Source organism: Canis lupus, chromosome 14, assembly GCF_048164855.1.
Source record: "Canis lupus baileyi chromosome 14, mCanLup2.hap1, whole genome shotgun sequence".
NCBI classification, from domain to species: Eukaryota; Metazoa; Chordata; class Mammalia; order Carnivora; family Canidae; genus Canis; species Canis lupus.
The window spans coordinates 45,539,397-45,555,542 of record NC_132851.1 but is presented as its reverse complement, the minus strand read 5'-3'; the positions used below and the strand labels follow the sequence as shown (position 1 = coordinate 45,555,542).

At 39.8% G+C, this 16,146-nt stretch overlaps 1 protein-coding gene across 6 annotated transcripts in view; it reads right to left on the bottom strand.

Moving 5' to 3' along the window:
* ATP10D (ATPase phospholipid transporting 10D (putative)) overlaps window positions 1–16,146 on the bottom strand; it is a 99,397-nt gene that overhangs the window by 74,642 nt on the left and 8,609 nt on the right. The window contains exon 2 of one of the 6 annotated variants that reach the window (XM_072774955.1): window positions 10,068–10,232. The exons of 4 other annotated variants lie outside the window; for them this stretch is intronic. The gene's annotated coding sequence lies outside the window, so the exon portion shown is untranslated. Of the gene's footprint in view, window positions 1–10,067; window positions 10,233–13,925; window positions 14,059–16,146 lie in introns of those variants that run through there. One more of the 6 variants, XM_072774956.1, reaches the window with a different exon arrangement.

Sequence of the window (16,146 nt, the reverse complement as noted above, 5' to 3'; positions counted from 1 at the left end):
TGCTGCTTTAATTATTAATGTGCTTCACGGATTGTTGAATCCAGAGTAGCTGGCACTTAGATGTTCAATGAAAGTCCATGCTTGGTAACTAGCATGTCACCAAGATGTAGAGGACAAGGTCTGGAGGACTTGGTTTCTATTCTTACTTATCAGTGTCATTGCATTTATTTATCCCCTTCCACTGGAGTTCACCTCTGGAGATTATTTAACAAATCAGTGAGTTTGTTCTGGTAATCTGAACCATTAACAAAACTCCCCAGACCACATCTGGAGAAAAATGAGGTTATGTGCTAGCAACTAGAACAGGCTAGGAATACAGAGATGCAGAGATGATTTAAGACCTAGATCCCTTTTCTCTAAGCATTCAGGGTCTAGGTGAGGTGACAGGCATGTAAATACATAAATGCAATCCCAGGTATAAAATGGGTGTTTGAGGCCCTTAAGTAGTTTGGGTAAATTATTTAAGCTGACTTCCTTCCTAAGCTTCATTCTAAGTTTATAACATGTCTATGGATTATTTTCTCTAAAATGTTATATTAATCAGAAATTAATAGGTTTCCCTCTAAGAACATTAAAATTGTATCCGACTTTCACTGATCTGAAATCATAGATCATTACCTAATAACCCTGAAGATCTGGTCCAATGACATTCTAGTAATGTAGTCAATATTTCTAATAATTGATTCTTGCTAGCTCACTTATGTACTATACATCGGTCCTTAAGCAATCCAACGGATTACAGTTTGCGGCATCACTTTATCATTGTATTTACAGAAAGTAAGCCGAATTACAAATAATAATCTAAAAGTCCACCAGACCCTTAAAAATTACGTGACCTAAAGCAAAATAATAAAAACAAGTAAGAGCAGAAAGTCCTTTTAATGGGAAGAACACAACAGCCTCCAAGTGTGTGTATCTGGATATTGAACCTCTATTCCCACTGAGAGAAAATATTCGTAAAGTCAGTCTTATCAGGGTTTTTTGTTGTTGAGAGCCCAAGTGGTGGGGAGAGGCAGAGGGAAAGGGAGAACCAGATGCCCCACTGAGCAGGGAGCCAGATGTGGGGCTTGGTGCCAGGACTCAAGAGATCATGACCTGAGCCAAAGGCAGATGCTTAACCATCTGAGCCACCCAGGGGCCCCAGGCTTTTCAATTTTATACTAATGATGAAAAAGAAAAACAAAGCAAAACAAAGCAAAACAAAACAAAACAAAAAAACGTCTATCCTTCTCAGGTCTCTGTTCTTTGGAGTTTGCTCTCTAAAATTGTATGTGTTCACCAAGAGTTAAATCGGTAAACATTGGCCAAAATATTTCTATCTTTTCAACATAATTTTTTAAAAGCCCACATCTGAAGTAATGTGAAAAGTCTGGTTTTCACTTCGGGGTATAAAAATAGCTTCTTAACCTGTAACTAGTAATGACAGTTTGCTATTAAAGTAATTCATAACATATCCAGAAATCTCCCCCGGAATAAGGATGTAAGAAAGTGCTTTATAAATGAATCAATAGATAATGTAAAAATACTAAGTGCTTTCCATGCATTTCGCCCCATGCACGTCAGGGGACTTAGGACAAACTTTGTGTTCCTCAGAGGGTTGAAACTTTACAGTATTTCTAGCAACTTTAAGTTTTCATTTGCAATTAAATTCTTAGTAAGACCTAGGAGTGTGTGTATCCCTCTGGTGCCCAGAATCTCAACAGTAATATAGATTCTACTTAAATTTTTAAATTCCAAAGTATAATTTCTTGAAAATGTAAACAGGAATACTTAGACAAATATGACATGTGGGAGGTGTTCACTTCTGGTAATTCGCGGTCTATCTAACAACTCCACCCTAGCAAAAACACTTAGTGGTTCACAAAAACAATCAGCTTTTCATTCCAGGGCTCTATTCCAGAACCTTCTCTCTCCCCAACTCACTCAGTTGCAAAGAGACAAATCTATGACCGGGGAACATTTCATTCCCAGAATAGCCCCACCTCCACCACCGTCCACGCCCCTTCCATGCCCTTAGATTTTTGTTAGATGCTCTATTTACTCAAAGATTGTCTTCCCCCTTCCCCAATTTCTTCTTCCCAAGGAATTCTGGTGAGGATAGAATTGAGGCTAGTTATTGGCCTCCTCAGCCACTGAATCTGCATCCTTCTCTCTAACACCAGGGGCTCATCATCATACAAGGCCTTCCTCTCAGCACCGCCATGTTCTCCTGAAAAGTGATTACCAGATCAAAGGACTGATCTACACAAGGCAGAGGCGGTGTTAGCATTCTCCAGGGAAAAAAGACCAGATGTGGAGATAATGACATGTGGTAAAAATCCTTTCAAGCTTCCAGTTCAGAATTTAAACCATTTTATCTTGAGCAGGAATGACCAAGGATCTACTTAGTCATTGTACTTCAAGCGTTTTCAAAATTTGTCAACTGCCAGGTCAGTGAGAAATAGGTTCTTTGAGGTAACCTAGAACCCACACACCCACATACATATACAGCTGAAACAAAAATTATAAAACAATTCTTATCCTTATTACTTGCAATGTATCCTTTTTCTATTCTACTCTATTCTCTCTCCTCTCTCTCTCTATCTCAGTCTCTTTCTCATTTTCATGCTGGTCAAGATGCAATGGATTGGTTTCAAGGTCTACTAATAACGTTGTGATACACACTTTGGGAAGACACCACATGCAGTTCCACATGGGCTGAAAGCACACAAGGAAGTGAACTGATCCACTTTCAGCTCCTGCTCTGGTAGAAAGGCAGGGAAAACAGCAGCTGGACTAGAATGTTCCGGGAGGGCAACACTTTTCCCACCCAACTGGGAGGAGACAGCCTTTTAACCTTTCTCCATCTACCCCCGGCAAGCCCCCAAAGTATGTGACTATGTAAAGAAGGCTCTGCTATCAATAATAGTTCACATAAATATTCAGCAAAATTTCTCTAAGATATGAAAGGAAAGCAAATTGGAGTAAATCATATCTCATTAAGAATCATCATGAATCATATTTTAAAGCTCAGACTTTAGAGATTTACCTAACCCAGAGGTCCCAAACCAATGACTCCTAAGCAAAATTCTACTCAATGATGCATCTTGTATCATGATAATTTTTTCAAATATAGGACTGGCATTTCAAATAGAGATAAATTCACATAAAATACTGATACTTCGTTTCTCTTAAAAGGAAAAAAACCCGCCACAGAATATTGGGCATATATTTTCACATGATAAATGTCAGAAGACTTCTTTTTTTTTTACTATAGCCCCTGACCCTAACCCTTCATTTTCTAGCTCCCTTGTTTTAATTCAGTGAATGAGCACTCTGTTCACCACTTTTCAACAAATCACATTCTTTCTGCCCTAGAGACTGGCTCGACTATCAGCTGCAGCATCACTTATTAGGTGTGTGACCTATGTAATTAACCTCTGCACCTCAGCTTGCTAATGAAAAAAATGAGACACCTTGAAGAGCCATGGGACACACTGGAGACAATGTTCATTCTGTTCCCCACTCTCACTCTCTTCTCTGGCAATTTCTCAGGCCATACAGAAGTCAAGGTTGGTAACCCTGTAAGTTGGGCTGAGATCCAAACTGTCAATATACCTCTCAAATTAAATAAAGTTGTCCAACCCTAAGGGAACGCTCAGTTCAATATACCTGTTGATAGCATGAAGTAGGATACAAATAGAAGACCAAATAACCACAAAAGATGGGCATGACATGAAATGACCTTCACACTATCTGATCTCTTCCCTCAACCATTTTCTCTGAAAGCCACCCCAATGAATATGGTTTGTTCAGGAACAAACCATATTCCACTTGTCTGGTGTTTTCTAAGCTTCTGTCAATAAGTCCCCTGGGCCCCTGCCCTGGAGATCCTGATTACAAGGATCTAGAATGGGGCCCACAAATGTGGAATTTAATTAGTACCCAGGTGATTTATCAGGAAGGTTGCCCAGCATAGCTTATCTCACCACCTCTGCAAATGCTTTCTGGATGGCTGGTCAATCCTATCATCCACTCACCACACCAGCCCCTGCTCATCCTTTAGACTGTTTTAGTTTGGCCATGGAGTTGGGTGGGGGGGGGCGGTGGGGGATTGGGGAGGATCCACACAGGACATGCAGTAAGGCATTCCCTCTCTACTCCCATTATGATCCCGAGTGTGGCCCAGTCACTGCACTTGCTTCAAGGTACAGCAGGTGGCTTTGTTCTTCAGAGTCAGGAAGCACATCATTGTGCTTTCCAAACTCCACAACAGAGTCTAATGCTTGGCCAAAGTTAGATCATCAACAAATGACTGTTGATCACTGACTTTTATAGAAAAGAGGTGTAGCATGGGGAAAGGAAACAAAACACCCCATTTCCTCTTTCATGATTCGGCCCGGCTTTCCTTCCATTAGAAGCAGGAATAATAATACTTTGAGAAAACAGAAGCAGTCAGCCTATGATTGCATTCATTTATTAATAGAAGGAATCTGCTTCTCCAAGCCTGAAAGACTCTTACAGAAAATCCTTGTATTCTTTCCTACTGTATTTATAAGACTAGTAAGCAGTACAGTAGTGATTAAGAGCACCGACTCTGGAGCTAGACCCCGACATCAATTCCCGGCACCTGCACTTGCCAGCGAACCTTGATCAAAGGGTTGTTGTGAGGATTAACTGAGTTAATATATGTAAAGCCCTCAGACTAGTGTGTGAATCATAGTCAAGTCATAGTCAAGCCATAGTCAAGTGCTAAGTGAAGTTAACAAATGTGATTATCTGGAAAATGTTCTCCCAATTACAGTATTTATGCGTAAATATTGAGAATTTGTACGCACAGTATTGACCCTAACAACAATATCCAAGGACTTATCTATATTTCATTTCTTAAACTGTATATAACTCACGCTAGCTTTAGCAACTTTGCTTTTCATTTAAATGAAAAGCCTGCCAACTACCTGAGGATAGCAATACCCTCTCTTCTCAACTGTTCCCACTGGGAAACAAAGCAACCCAGTAGACAAAACTCTAATGATCAACTCAGTATGAAGCATTTTTAGGATTTTTCAAGGATGTCATTCATAATTCTAAGATTTAGCCCACCTCAAAAAGAGCTGATTTGTCACGGGGTTCTGCCAATACACAAAATGCTTTATTTGATCTAATACTCTGCTACTGATTGGAACACTGCCTTCAAAATTACTATTTAAGAAAACACAAAGAACTTGAATGCTTAAAGTTCAATTATTATAACTTAGAACCATAAAGTATTTTCAGATCTACATACCTTACTCCTCAACGAGCTACTGTTCTTAAAGGCAGGGAGATTCAGTATTTCATTAAAAAATTTTAAAAACCTACGATTTACCTAGGTTTTATTAAAGTCTTCATTCCTAACTTCCTTTTTAGTTTAAGAGTAAACTACTACTTGTGAAAATTTGGGTTACAAAAAAGTTGCTGCTGGTTAGTGACAGAAAAATACTATTAAAGATTAACTATATGAAATGTTCCTGGGCTGAGCATGGACACTTGAAGCCCAACATTACCCAAATATGCAGTGTCAAAAAAAAAAAAAAAAGCACACCTAACTCACTCTGGACACTTTGCTTTAACCAACATTACCATTTTATCTAATGCTAGAATTTTAAATTTTATCTAATGCTAGAATTTAAAAATTAATTAACATGGCCACAGAGCCTAAAGGTCAAGATTCTTAACATGTTAACACTAGGAAAGAAGGCCTGGGTATGAGATTAACCTAAACCAAATGGGGATCCCTAGGTGGCTCAGCGGTTTAGCACCTGCCTTCGGCCCAGGACGTGATCCTGGAGTCCTAGGATCAAGTCCCACATCGGACTTCCTGCATGGAGCCTCTCCTCTCTCTCTCTCTCTCATGAATAAATAAATAAATCAAATAAAACATAAATCAAATGTTGCACACAACCAACTTGGAACACTCCTTCACAGCTAATCATACAGTTAAAAAAAAAACACACAACAAAAAACCTTTCATTGCAAGTAATCATTTATCATCATCATATAAATATCTATATGCATTAAAAATATGTAAACTTTTTCATAATTGCCACAAAAAACTATAAACCCATGTCACTCAGGAATATTGGTGGAAAAACTCAATAAAATCCATCAAATTAAATACAATGCAAAAGAATGGCTGCTGCTTGTCTCTAGAGGTTGAGAGCAGCCTCCTAGTGACAGCCAGCAAGAACCTGGAGATGTAGTCCTCCACTGTAAGGAATGGAGTTTTGCCAACAACCTGAGGAAGGCGGGAAGTGGATTCTTCCCCAGAGTTTTCAGGTAAGAAATCAGCTTGGATAACATCCTATTTCAGCCTTTTAGGACCTGAGCAAAGAACCAAGTCATGTCATACCTGTACTCAAAAGGGGGTTTCTAAGCCACTAAACTGTGGTTGTATAATGGCAAGAGAAAAGTAATGCAGAGGGCCCCAAAGTAGATCCCTGTATAAAGAGAAAAGTAATTGGAAACGTGGAATTCCAAACCAGTGGGAAAATGGTGACTTAACACCTCTGGAATAAATGGTTATCCATCTTGAAAACCAGAAAGCTACATTCCTACTTTACATCACATTAAAAAAATCAGATTTTTATTTAAAAATATTTTAATTAAATAATTCAAAAAATACATATCCAGGTAGATTGAAAACTTAAAAGTAAAAATTATAGTACACTTACTAGAAGAAAATTCAGAATATTTTTATTTTTATTATAGCTGGGAAAAATTGTAGCTTCTCTCTTGCTTATTAGTCAAGTTTTCTTATAGTCAATGCTAGTGAGGATAGGGGAAAACCAACCCTCCAAGAATAGAAAGTAAATTGCTATAATTTCCACCACCAACACCAAAAAATTTTTTTATAATATCTATTAAAATTGAAAATACACTTAACTATGGACACAGCAATCCCACTTTGGAGAATTTTACCTATAGGTATGGCTTTATGTACAAGAATGCATTCTGTAGTTTGGGGGGGGGGTTGTTCTGTTTTGTTTTGTTTTTTGGTTTGGTTTCTGTAGTAACAATCTTGGAAATATCATGAAAGTCCTTTGTGGAATAGCTGACTACACTGTGACATATCCACATCATAAAATATTGCACATCTATTAAAAATGACATACGTGGGACCTCTGGGTGGCTCAGTGGTTGAGCATCTGCCTTTGGCTCAGGTCGTGATCCCAGGGTCCTGGGATTGAGTCCCGCATTGGGATCCCCGCAGGGAGCCTGCTTCTCCCTCTGCCTGTGTCTCTGCCTCTGTGTCTCTCATGAATAAATAAATAAAATCTTAAAAAAAAAAAAAAAGACACATTCATCCATTGACCTGCACCATGACTATTACATATATTTTGGGGAAAAAAAGGAAATGACAGAGAAATGTAAATATGAAGGATCAAATATAAAAATGAACGAGGTATAGACCAAAATGACTGATCTGAATTCAAAGAATTAAAAACAACTTGGGCACAGCTGAAGCTTCACTTTACTAGCTACCAAAATATGCAAAGATATACACAGGATGTAGGACACACATGAGAGGGTGTAACTCCAGTCACCTCCCGCATTCCTCGTGAAGATAGCACCAGTTAGTAGCGTTGTCAGCTGTGAGGAATGTGAAAGCTGCTGGTTCACAGGATTCAGGAACATTAGCTCCATTGCCTTTTCAAATTCTTAGGCTGGAAGAGGGGCCACGTCAGCACACGAGGGTACATGGGTCACTAACCAAGAGCTTAGTGCACCACAGCTCCACGGGCTTGGTTCCATTTCTTACTGTGTGTTGAGTCCACAAGTGGCCTGGCCCTGGTTCGCTTCACTCAGTAACACAAACTGCCTGGATGTGTGTATGTGCACATGCATTTGCAAGAATGTGGATCAAAGTATAGAATAATTCACACAAGGCTAGGAATATTGGTTATCTCACGGTGAGAATACAAAGGGAGTCTAAGATGAACTTTTCTTTCCTGTCTTTGTCACAATGAAGACGTACTGATTTATAATTTTTTAAAAAACTAAACTTTTCGAAGGAAGAATTTGTCATTAATAGCTATGAAATAAAAAAAACAAAACAAGGGATCCCTGAGTGGCACAGCGGTTTGGCGCCTGCCTTTGGCCCAGGGCGCGATCCTGGAGACCCGGGATCAAGTCCCATGTCGGGCTCCCGGTGCATGGAGCCTGCTTCTCCCTCTGCCTGTGTCTCTGCCTCTCTCTCTCTCTCTTTGTGTGACTATCATAAATAAATTTTAAAAAAAAATTTAAAAGAAAAACAAAAAAACAAAAAAACAAAAAACAAAAACAAAAAAAAATAGCTATGAAACAGTCTAATGTTGCCCTAAGCATTAGGTCTGCGTGATGCTACACGATCCAATTTTCCATTCACTTGAAGAAGCTGAAAAAAGAAACCCAGGAAGTTCCAAAATCCACAAGAGATCAATTTTTTGAGGCACAAAATCAAGTAAGGTCAGAAATAAAGAAAACATAAACCAAGTACTTCTTACGAAAGAAGTACTCAGGCACCTGGGTAGCTCAGTCAGTTAAGCTTCCAACTCCTGATTTTGACTCAGGTCATGATCTCAGGGTCATGAGATCGAGCCCTGCAACAGGCTCCACGCTGGGCATGGAGCCTGCTTAAGATTCTCTCTCCCTCCCTCTCCACCCCTCCCCATTGCTGCGCACGCATGCACACACGCACTCTCTCAATAAATAAATAGACAAATACACTTCTATAATGATTATTGTTTGTGAAATACACTTCCCACGTCATTTATGATTTCCATTCTGCAGAGTAAGAAACAAAAAGCCAAAGGTTTTATAACTCAAGGCATGCAATATTTTACTCCAAAATCGTGCCTCTCTAACTATACAATACTTCCATAGAAAATTTAAAATCAAATGGGATCATTCAAAACTACATTATTTCTATTTAGTATATATTCCTGTTGAGAAGATATTAAAAACCAAACTCCCTCACTCCGTTGAGTGTGCCTAAAATAACACATCACAACTATGTTCCTTCTTAAACACAAATGTACTTAAAAGCAAACAGCTCTCGAAAAACTCCATTTCCCTTAATGAATGCTTAATGGAAAGTTGGTAGCAAGGCACATTACCAAAGGTAAATATGGGGTAGTGAATTCCCTTGGGCCCAGTTAGTATTTAAAAATTTCTGAGGTCACCAGCAACCCATAAGGAACTTGAAATACACACATAATAAGCTCACTTGTCTGAAAGAGAAAATCATTCTTATGTAGAGTCATTTCAAGACATTCTGTTTGTGGCTGTCAAACCCCTACGTGCATCAGAGTTTCCTGAACCACACCCCCAACCCAACCAGACTTTCTGATTCTGCAGGTCTGGAGTAGGGACTCAAGGATTTGCATGTCCACACGGTTCCAGGTAGTACTGCTGTTGCTGCTGCGGAACCATACTTTAAGAACCACTCCTCTACGCTAAATCACTGTATTTCAAGATGTAGAGTTGAAATTAAGAGTGAACAGTGTGTTAAGTACCATTCCTGCTACTGCAAGCCCAACTCCCTTGAGTGAATAGACCAAGGCCATGTACCAATGACTTGACAGCCCATGCGAGCAGATGCTCTCATCCAACGCTAGAATTAACCAAAATCGGTGAGAGTCTCGTTTACACAAAAATCCCCAGAGGCTGGTGATGAGGCCTACAGGATTGATGTTTTCTACAGATTTAATACAGTCACAGTCAGTTTCAACCAACGTTTCCAAAAGCTCAGCAAGAGAGAACAATAGGTCCTGGCCTTGACAGACTTCTAACCTTCTTCTCATCCAAGATGAGAAAACTCTAACAAAATATCAAAGTTGTCACATGCTCTCGACCTTGGAAGAAAGATAAGTGATCTAGCAGGGCCAGTAAAAAATGCAGAGTCATTTTATAGCTATAGGTTTCCGAGAATAAGATAGGCACTGTTTCACTGTGGACTCAAGATCTGAAAGTGTCCTTGACCTAGATGTCTCAGGTAGCTCTCCCTGAAGCACAGTGAGCTCTGATAAAGCTTGGGCTTATTCCAATCTGGATCATCTCTGACTTACTTGTCCAACGCTCTGTATAAGAGGCTTATTGCCCTCAAGGAGGCCAACTCCTTATCTGACAGGTAATAACAATGGTAAAATGATGCATCCCTTGATATCTCTACTGGTTTGTTGCATCAGGTGCCAAAGTGACATGTTGGCATGGTTCCTTCAGTAACTACTCTCCTGTGATTTAAAAGGAGAAAGTAAAAATAAATAAATAAATAAATAAAATAAAAGGAGAAAGTATTTTCATCACCCCACATAATGTTTGGAAAAAATATGAACAGTTAATAGATGTATCTAATACGGGCTTGGTGATAGCAAGGTCAATGAATTTATTTAGTGGGAGAACTGGATCTTGAATAATCAAGTCTCATAATCCTCAGGGCTCTCCAGTAGGTGGGAGGCATCAGATCTCCCAAGTCGTCTTGGAATTCTGTGTGCTCTTTAATAGTTTCTATTAATTGAACTTCTTGAACTAAATCCCCAGTAGAAGTACACATTCTTTATTTTAAATGTACGCAAGAGGTCAGTCAAGGGCCAAAATATTGAACTGAAATAATTACTGTTGATAACTGCTGATTATTACCATGGGAGGAAGTGCTATACAGGTAAATAAAAAGCTAGCTCATAGTATCTTTCGTTTTTACCATTATCAAAGAAATCTTTGTGATGGTTTTGTCATTTTTAGGAACCTAAATGGGGAAAAGTTGACTTTACTCAAGCAACTAGCCCTTATGCATCTTTAGAAAAGAATGCTCACGCCTGGCTCACTCAGTCCCGATTTGTCCACCGTGACCTGAACACCAGACCCCACATCTGATGCTGGGGAGACAGAAGCAAGATACTGTCCTACATCCCAGGGGCAGCCTCTCACTGAGACGGGGCGAAGGGAACCCTCCACAGCAATGAGTGACATGTTCGATGTCACTGTGGCTGAAGAACCCAATTTGAATCTTCAAATACAACATGTTGATTTTGGAAGAAGACAGAGGCATAAAGTAGGAGTGTGGTACCCAGATGCATGGTTTTATACTGGGAAGAGTTACATGTTCTTAGTATTTCCAAACACACTAAATCTGAAGACATTCTTCAATCCTCTCATGTGAGAATGAAACACATACCCAGACAGTCTTCAAACAAGTTTAATCTCGCAAAACAGCAGGAAAATGGGACAGCTGTATGCACGTCTGTTACTGGGAACCAAAAAAAGCTCACCCACACTCGCGGTGAGTTCCCAGTAGGTCTTTGTCTATTCTTCAGGATGAACACACACATATTAAACTGTTAATGACAACAATCTTTAATACTGTCTTTTGACGCTGGGAATTTTAGATCGTACTCCTAAAATATTTGTCACTGGAATGACAGAAAGGTATGTTTTGAGATTGTATTACTCGACTCTCATAAAATATTAACCCAATAAACCTCAGATCATGATAGTATCTACCATTTATAAAGACATCCTGAATTCTGTGCTGGGAATGAATACATGATAACTTTAATCTTCACAACAGACTACCTATTATCCTCGTTTAGGCTGAAAACACTGAGGCTCAGAGCGATTGAGAAAACTCAGCCAGGGGCCACACAGCTTGGTGAGTGGTTGGTTACCCAAGCCTAATCCAAGTATCTCCGACGGAGGGAGAGCCCCCGTGGCTATGAGAGCTCTGACAAAGGACGCAAACACTCCAGCAGTAAGTTGGCAAGAAGGCACATAGCCTCTGGCAGCCTACCAAAGAACACGAGGCTTGGAAGAAAGGACTAGTATAAAAAAAAATGTGAACTTCTGTCATTCAAGGGGGAAAAAAAAAAGAACTAAAGACATACTTCATTTGGAAAACTAAAGTTAACAAATTCAAATATTTGTACCTAATTTAAAAGCACTCAACTGGATACATTCAACAGAAAGCTCTCCAAGTGTGTGACACGACTCAGTAGATGTGAACAAAAGTTGCTTTTAAAGGATTCACTTCTGACCCGACTTCAGTACCATCTGACCCCACACAGACCCACAAGCAGCTAAACCACAATCCTTCACTGCCCCCCCTCCCCGCATGGCCTCACTTCCCTTTATTCAGTTTCAATTTTATGGTCAACCCTGTTATCACTTCCTTATGTGTCCTCTCTACCCCTTAGCTCCTCTCTCGTTTCTTGGCAAAACTCTTAACCCTAGTTGCATTCAAATCCGTTATATCTAAACCTCTGCTGTAGCACCTACAGGTCGAGAGCACCTGGAAAGAAACACTGCACCTCCGATCGGTGTCACTTCATGCATGGACATGCTGCCCACTGCGCTAAGAAGGCACCTGCGGATGTCACCTGCGGACATGACTGACCATGAATCACGAACTGGCCACGCATGCTGACTGCAATCCCCAGCACTCCCACTCTCATCGCCTTCCCACTGTCACAGACTATTTCCTCCCTTCTCCTCTAACTTTCCCTCCCTCTCTCCTGACTTGCATCCTGCTGATGACCTGGTTTCTACTGTACTGAGAAAACCAAAGCCAACAAACCACAACTTCTACAGGACCCTCCCCGCTCCCCACCACCCACCTAACAGCCCACCACCTCAGACCTTTTCCCAAAACTCCAGACTCCTATACTTGACCCCCAACGAGGCAGCCCATCGCTAGATGGAAACAGGCACAGAAGTGCCCTACTGCCCCCAAACCTGCATTCGCCACAGATTAGCCCTAAGAGTTGATGGCAGCTCCACTCTTACAGATCCTCAGCCCCAAAGCCTCTGATTCATCCTGGGGCCCTGGCCTTTCCTCAAGACCCATATATCGGGCCACCTGGGTGGCTCTGTCAGTTAAGCATCTGACTCTTGGGTTTTGGCTCAGGTCATGATCTCATGTTGTGAGATCGAGCCCTGCATCAGGCTCCACGCTCAGCTCGGGGTCTGCCTAAGATTCTCTCCCTCTTCCTCCAATCCCTCACCCTCTCGCTCTCTCTCTCAAAAAAACAAAACAAAACAAAAAACAAAAACAAAAAACCATACAATCAGCAAATTCGGTTGGCTCTACCTTTAAACTACATCCAGAATCTCACCATTTGGCATCACCTCTACCACTATCACCTAGTCCCATTAAAATCCACGTTACATCCTGAATTTTCCACAATTCGAAACTCTCTAGGAGGTTCTAATCTTAATTATGACAACAGCTGTCGGTATCACATTTATCTGCCTCCCAAAGTCCTCTCCAATCTATTATTCCTCCCCTCTTTCCTGGTCCCCCCTACAGCAATCCCTGTTCTCCTTCCCAGTTTTATTTCACATAGAACTTTTGCATCACTTTCAAACATCATAAAATCACTTTTTTATCTTAGCTCTTGTGGTCTCTCCTCTCCATGAGAGGGGGAATTTCTATCTTTTTTGTTCACTGATATAGCCTAGGCCTAAAAAGCATCAGAGTAAATTTCCAGTACATATTTGTAGAGTGAACATATGAAGTAAGACCCTTCTCATGTGCAGCAAACACCAGAACACCCGTAACAACTGGGTATACACCAGCTCCACAAATTATAAAGCTTAGTTATCTCCTGATCTCACTATATCTTTCATTGTACACACTAAAGTTATTAGGGTTTCATATTAAGATTTATAGCACATAGGGGCTCAGTTGGTAGGCGTCTGACTCTTGATTTCAGCTCAGGCCATGATCTCAGGATGGTGAGACTGAGCCCTGCACTGAGCTCTGCACTGAGAGGGGAGTCTGCTTAACATTCTCTCTCTCCCTCTCCCTGCTCCTCCCCCCATTTGCATTCACTCTCTTAAAAAAAAAAAAAAGATTTACAGCATGTTACCCTAAAATGGCCACTAACCAGACTATGCAACAAGAAGATATAAAAAGGGAAATAAAGGGATACCTGGGTGGTGCAGTCAGTGAAGCGTCTGACTTGCTGTTGGCTGGTCGTGATCTCAGGGTGGTGGGATCAAGCCCCACGCTGGGCTCAGTGCTCAGTGGGGAGTCCACTTGGACTTCTCTCTCCCCCTCTCCCCCTGTCCCTCCCCACTGCCTTCTCTCTTTCCAAAATCAATAAATAAAAATCTTTCAAAAAGTGAACATTTAAAAAAGGAAACTAAAACAAACAGGCTCTATTTTTAAAAATAGCTGACGTATTTGAATTTCATTGTTACAAAACTCTTAAGGAGGAAGTTTTCTGAAAACTATTTGAGAGTAGAGGAAAAGTATTTCAAGATGATAAGGCTTAACAACTTAAGTAGAAAATTCATAATTTTAAGGCTGGAAAAATTCTTAAGTAACCAATGAAATATAAACAAGAAGACTGAGGTTCAGAGACACTGACTCATCCATGATTACACATCAAGTTAGTGGCAGTCACATAAAATAATCCAGTTGTTCACTCCATTTTATTACTCATTCATATACAGGTAGGGTTTTATTAATTCCTAAACTGCACATTATTTATAAATGTGTCATTAATTAATAGTTTAAATATAAGATTTTAGGCTTGCTAATAAAATTTTGTATGAGAGCGTGCTTAAACTATATTTAAAATCACTAAGATTTATTCACATTTGTATCTACCTTAAAATTTTCACAATTTGTAGGCTCTGCCCTACTGTGTCATGTTCATCTTATAAAAAAGTCCTATTATCACTCACAACGGGCTACTTTGTACATTGATATCTTATAAAAGCATTATTAGAAACTATTCACTTCTGGTTGAAACATTTACAAGAGCATAGTTGGGAAAAGAGCATGAACAAACACTGGACACGGACAAACTACAAATACATATGGAAAGATATTTCCAACTTCACCAGTAATCTAAAAAAAAAGCAATTAAAGCAGAGTTAATATTTTCTTGCACTAAATATAGCTAAGAATTTCTTTATTCATAACGTTCAATGAAAGCAAGCTTTCATACAGTGCTGGGGTAACCTAGTCTGCTGCTTCACTTCTCTGGAGCCAAAAGGTAATATGCTTTAAAATGTTCGTCCTCGTTGGCCTTGAGTAGAAAGATGATCAATTCAGCACCGGAAAGGACACTAACCCAAATGTCCAGAAAAAAAAAACTGCTAAATTGTGGTATATCTGAATGGAAGCAAAATACAGCTGTTTAAAAAATATTCTAATGAATTTTTATTAAAAATATGTTTGGGGGCACCTGGGTGGCTCAGTCAGTTAAGTGTCGGCCTTTGGCTCAGGCCATAATCCCAGTGTCCTCGGACTGAACCCCACGTTGGGCTCCCTGCTCAGTGGGGAGTCTGCTTCTTCCTCTCCCTCTGCCTCTCCCTACCACTTGCATTCTCTCTCTCAAATAAATAAATAAAATCTTTTAAAAACAAGTTTGGGGTTTATCAGGTTTTAATCCATGATTTAGACCCATATACCAGTATGAACTCAACTGGAATATATAAATTATTTATATATATAAATTTGGAATAAGATACCTTTAAAATGTTAACACTGTTTTTTTGAGATGGTACTTAATAGATAACTTTTAAATATCTTTTGTAACTACCCATATTTTTTACTATGAAAATATATTTTTACTTTATCATTAGAAAACAGATCTCTAAAAAAAAAAAAAAGAAAACAGATCTCTGGGATGCCTACATGGCTCAGTGGTTGAGTGCATCTGCCTGCAGCTCGGGGCATGATCCTGGAGGCCTAGGATCGAGTCCCCCATTGGGGTCCCTGCATGGAGACTGCTTCTCTCTCTGCCTATGTCTCTCGTGAATAAGTAAATAAAATCTTTAAAAAAAATCCAAGTATACTGAAAGAATATAACCTGTATATACACATGCACTAAGAAAATACTTTTATGCTGGGACTCTAACTTTATATAGAATTAACTAATTATAACTTGAGTGATCAGAGTAGGAATCTATATCATTCCCCACCTCCACAAAGGCACTCAGGATCTCTAATAAGAAAACCTGATTCCCCCAGGCACAAACTCCCTACTGAAGACAAAAAAAAAAAAAAAAAACCTTTTCCCCTTACGAAACACAAAAAATGTTTAGTTTAATTATGTCTTTTGAAGCCACCTCAGTAATAACACACAGGCATTTGAAAGGGCATACAGGTCAGAGAATTGTCTTCCTTAGAGGCCTTTT